The sequence below is a fragment of the Stenella coeruleoalba genome (genome assembly GCF_951394435.1).
Source record: "Stenella coeruleoalba genome assembly, chromosome: 4".
NCBI classification, from domain to species: Eukaryota; Metazoa; Chordata; class Mammalia; order Artiodactyla; family Delphinidae; genus Stenella; species Stenella coeruleoalba.
Genome location: NC_137149.1, coordinates 26,810,590 through 26,816,589, shown reverse-complemented (window position 1 = coordinate 26,816,589; position 6,000 = coordinate 26,810,590).

Genomic DNA, 6,000 nt, shown 5'->3' with positions numbered 1-6,000 from the left:
AATGAAATAGAATGGGAAATCCAGAAAGAGAAATTGATCGAAAATAAATTGAAATTTGGTATATGATCAATGTAGCCCTTCAAATCAAGCAGAAAAGAGCAGACTATTCTATATAGTGTTGGGTCAAATGACTAGTTATTTGGGGGATGAAATAAAGCTAAATCCCTATTTGTTCCCTTCACTAAAGCAAATTATAGATAACTCAATTAATTAAATGCAAAATTTTTTAAAGAAACCATAAAAATAATAAAAGAAAGCAGTAGCAAAATTTTTTATTACCTTCAATAGGGAAGATATTTGTAGTCAAGAAAAAACCCAGAAGCCCAGGTGGAACAAAACCCATACATTTGATGATATAAATATTTTAAATTTGCACACAGAAAAAACATAAGCAAAATTAAAATATAAATGAAAAAATATGAATTTACTGATTATATAAAGAGACCGCATATGTCAACAACCTAACATGAAAACAGCAAAGGATACGGACAGACTTCACACAGGTATAGGAAGAAATTCAAATGACTTGTTTACCTGAGAAAATAGCCCCGTCTCACCTACAATTAGACATCATAAAATAAAACAATAATATGCCATTTTTAAACCTATCAATTTGGACACTCTTAGAATTTTCATTAAGACCAAGTATTAGCCCAAGTGTGGGAAAATGGGGTACCTATATGCCAGTGGGAATAAAAAATAATTTACAAAGTAATGCCTTTCAGAATTAAATATGTACAAATCCTTTGACTCAACAGTTTTACCTTAAGGGATTTTTTTGATGGTCTCCATGGGAAAGGAAAATATTGTACCTTCAAAAAAAAAAAAAAACCTGGAGACAAATTTTATATCCATAATAGGATGCATAATGGAAGAGTATGTAGCTGTTATCTTCAAGTACGTCTTATATGAATAAGTAAAGTCCAGAGGAAGGGGTATAGTATGCCCACATCTGTGTAGAACTTAATATATATGTGTTGGTGGGAATGTGTGAATCTGTTGGCAGTTGTTCCCCAGGTTGTATGTACGAGAGACTAACCCAGTAGCCTCTGGCTGTGTTTAATTTCTTTCTTCTTTTTTAAAAAACCACATGCTATTTGAGAGAGAGGATCTAGTTATTCAGTAGGTGATTAAGCCCAAGTAGAAATAGATACCGATAAAGAGCTATTGTTAATACATAAACAACACTTTAATTTTAAACAAATGGGGAGGTACATGAAACAGGGAAATGTAAATACAGTCTCAGACTTATCATCATTTAATTTTGCAATGGTGTGAAATTGACATGCATTCAGTAGAGACCATATGTGGAATTTTGAGTTTGGATCATTTCCCAGGCTAGCGATATGTGGTACCACACTCTCTCATGATGCTGGGCAGTGGCTGCAACCACAGCTCTCATCACCCATGTGATCATGAGGGTAAACAACTGATACACTTACAACCATTCTGTCCCCATACAAACATTCTGTTTTTTACTTTCAGTGCAGAATTCAATTGCATGAGATAGTCAACACTTGATTATAAAACAGGCTGTGTGGTAGATGATTTTACCCAACTTTAAGCAAATGTAAGTATTCTGAGCATATAGGCTAGACTCAGCTATGATGTTCTGTCGGTTATGTGTATTAAATTTTTGACTTACAATATTTTCAACTTACAGTGGGTTTATCAGGATGTAACCCCGTTCTATGCTGAGGGAGATCTGTATATAAAAGAGGAGTAATCCCTTATATTATTTGTGTGGAAAGAATTTTAGCTACTTATAAACATAAATAATACCAACGTCTAGTAGGTTTAACTTTCACTTCATTATAGAGACAACACAGAGAGACTTTGGTCCATGCCTGTTGAGCCCTCTACAAATAAGCAGTTCTTGTTATACAGTTGATCCTTGAACAACACAGGTTTGTACTGTGAGGGTCCACTTAGTTACAGATTTTTTTCCATAGTAAACAGTACAGTACCTCACGATCCTCAGCTGGGAACTGTGGATATGGAACCGAAGATCCTGAGGGCCGACTACAATATATCCCCGAATTTTCACCTGCTTGTAAGGTTAGCACCCCTAACCCCTGTCGTCCCATATTCAGGGGTCCACTGTACTATCATTAGTACAGTTTTCTTAGCTATCATTGTACATAAGAGGATTTCCCCAACTTGCCACTAGAGGGCAGCAGACGATGGGTCATTTGCCATACAGCTCCAGGTGGTAGCTGCCCCAATAAGAGTGGGAATCGCCCAGCTCAGGAGCTTTGCGACTGGAAAAGTTGCTGAACTTTTCCAGATCTCAGTTTTACCGGAAAGTGGCAAAATATTCCTGAAATAACAAGGTATGGGATGCAATTGCATGAGTATATACCTTGGAAAAGCTTCCGAGAAAGTCATTTTCTGTAAAGACAAAACTGTGAATTGCCAGCCAGATGCATTTAATGACATTTTATTAGACATGGGGACGAGTTGTGGACTGGAAGACTCTAAGACCTCTGCCAGCTCTCACAAGCTGTGATTTTAACTTGCAGATAGACTCAGTGACTACAGGGACTCAGTTAGAAATTAGCCACGTTAACGTTTAACCATTAAATAAACAAACCTTATTTAAGCCAAACTCTGTTTAAATACTATTCTATTCCTTCTTAAAAAGCTAACAGTTATGGAGAGCTTCTTATGAGCCAGATACTGTTCTAAGCACTTTGCTTGTACACAACATTCCATTTGAGGTGTCTGCAGTTAACGCTCCCATTTTGCAGAAGACGAGGGTGAGGTAACTTGCCCAAGGTCTCTCAGCCAGGAAGGGTAGGGCCAGGCTGTGAGAGCTCTGACGCCAGAGGCCACATTTATAACAACTGCTCCATCATGCTGGGAACTCGTGCAATGAAAGGCAACCCAAATGTCTAATAAAATGTCATTAATTGCATCTGGCTGGCAATTCATAGTTTTGTCTTTAAGAAAATGACCTTCTTGGGAGCTTTTCCAAGGCATATACTCATGCAATTGCATCCCATACCTTGTTATTTCAGCAATATTTTGTTACCATAAAAGCATTGTAATCTGTTGATTGCAATGGCTGTTGATCTCTGCGCTAATCTCTCCCCGCCCCCATCGCCGTAGCTGCTGGCGATGCCTCCCACCTCCCCATGGCGTTTTCTAGCCTAACTTAAAACGAACTTGACTAGAATCTGCTATTTCCTCCAAATACATTCCATTATCTCTTCCTCCCCAACCTTAAGGCCAAAAATTTCACCTACTATTCCTCGGTAGGTAGAGAGGAGCCCAGAGGAATGTAAGAGAGCCAGAGAGGAGGACTTGTGGGCGGCATGTTCAAAGGGTACTAATAGACCAGTATTCATGACAGTGGAAGCTGGTTTTGGGGAATGATGAGAAGTAAATCTGAAAAGGTTTTTTAAAATTAAATTACCGAAAGTCTTAATCCAGGCTGTGGAGTTTGGATGTTATGGGGTTAGCCCTGGGCAGCCACAGCAGATATTTGATTAGGAAAGCGCTGGGTAGAATGCGTTGAAGGGTCACAGACAGGAGACACAGAAAGCTGTGCTGTGTGGTGCAGGAAGGAGAGCCTGGCAAACGCGGAAAAGAAAAGAAAATCCTGATGGTGTTACCAAGAGCAAACTTTTTGAAAATAAGAACATTATTGGAAAAGTAGGATATAATTACCAAGGACAGGGTTTATTAAAATAAAGCTTCAATTAGTATTAAAAAATGTGTTTATACATGGGATTTTACACACAGTGGAAAATTTTTGAAGAGAGTTACTGGTATGTGGAGTAAAATGTTATTTTGCAAAGGAGTAATGCACATACAAATACATGTATACATAACTGATGCTTTGGAAAAAACTAAGGGGGATTAGGAGGGACAGGGTGGTCCTCTGCACGTGTGTGTGTGTGTGTGTGTGTGTGTGCGCGCGCGCGTGCGCGTCTGGGTGTGTGCTTTGGCCTGAGGCGCTACCTCCATCCTCTCCCTCTGACTGCAGCCCCCATCTCTGGAGCCCGTCAGCTGGCTGCTTGCTAACCCGCCTTACCCCCAGCTACCAATAATCTGTTTGGGGGCCACCTCACTCTGTGTGTCCTCATCTTGAGCTCTTCTCAGGCCAGCTCAAGGCCACTCACCTTTTCCTGTCCACTTGGTTCTTGTGCATTCTTGCCCTGTTAATATCTGCAAGTTCAGGCCATACCAAAGCAGACCTGTTTCTTGCCTTTGCTCTGCCACCACAGACCATTCCAGACTCTTCGGGCCCGAGTCAGGCGATTTCAGTCTCCCCAGTTCCAGAGGACACTTGCCTATCTGCTCAGGTGGTTTCCTTGAAGTTTTCCCTGCATAGCTGGGAGTGAAAGCGGAATTCACAGGACATTAGCAGTCTCTGCAAAGTACAGGCATCCCTACTTTTCTAAAGTTTGCTTTATGCCACATCGCCTTTACAAAAGACCTAATTTTAATACTTGTTTTCACCAACTGAAAGAAATGCCAGAGGTTTTTCGCGTCTATGGAAAAAGGCGAAAATTGAAAATAGCGTTCAGTGTCTGTTTTGCAGGAGCCTTTATAGAGGCAGCGTGTACCCTCAACCCCGAGAGGGGCACTGCCAAGCTCCTTCCCTGGGAACTACACTCAGCATCTCAGCATCAGGCCACCATAGTTTTGACCTGTGTCTGTGAGCATCTGGGCTTTTGCTCCATTTATTTTGTGTATCCAGAGCAAGACGTGTCCCTAAGGTAATTGCGTCTTTGCTGTATGTCACTTCGGCTTACAAAGGTTTCATAGGAAGGCTCTGCTTTCAGATAGCGGGGGTGGGGGGGCAACCTGTACTCCACATCATCAGGCCTGGCTCTTCCCCTACCTTCCCCTTTCGGTTCAATTCTTGCAGAGTGAGTGATGAGCTAGGGTTGCCAAACTGGCTGAGCACCTATAGTTCTTGCCCTTTGGGACTCACAAAAGCTTCAAGCTGTGAGTCAGCAGGAAAGGATCATTTAGCATCTGAGACACACACACTCACCCACATATGTGCACACACTCTTACTCAGACTCACAGGCTCTCACACACACACACACACACACACACACACACACACTCACACACGCACAACATGGAGGAAGGGTAAGATGGACAATAGTCTTCTGTGAGTACAAAAAGGAATTCTTTTCTGCTTTTCTGTGCTTTCCAAGTTTTCTTCCTTGAAAATATGTTACTTTCACAAGTAACAAAATATGAAATATTGTAAAATATAAGAATAAAAGCAAAATAAATTCTATGTAATTTACTCCAATTTGGTAAAACTCCTCAGAGAAAGAACATTTCCTCTCTTATATGTCTAATGACCCATTTGACTCATTTCTATTTGTGAAAATTTATGGTTTCATTCTTTACCTTGCAGAAATCCTTACTAACTTACGTAATAAAAATCAATGAAATATTTATATATTTTAAGTTATTGCACCTTGAAAAAGAGACCTTCCAATTGTGCTAATTTCACATTTGAAAGCTCAGTTTGGGGCTTTATATTGCATTAGAAGTGGTTGTGGCTCATAAATATTTATTTAGAAAATCTGATTAATGCATGAATGTTCTTCCTTTCCTTCAAATAATCACAACAGAAGCCTGGAATCACACACATAACATCGACAGAAGTTCGCTCCCCACCCTGTCTATCTCACCACAGACTGGAGGTTCTGAATGTCCTCTCGTTCTGGCCTCCTGTGTCATAGTCAGCCACCTGGTCATCTCCAGTGAGAGTCACAGGTGACCCAGAATTTGGTCAACAAACTCAACAAATCATTCAAAAGGGATATTGGAATTTCCACTTTCAAAATAAATTTTTGAAAACAGTTTTCATAAACCAAATCTGAGTTTATGTATAAGGAAGTGAATATTCTTCTTTAATTACCCACCTCCCTGCTTGCCGTGGGATCCGAAGGTGATGGTGAATCACATCCCCTCTCCTGAGAGTTCTCAACCAGATGGAGAAAAGTTTAGGAGTAAAGATCAGC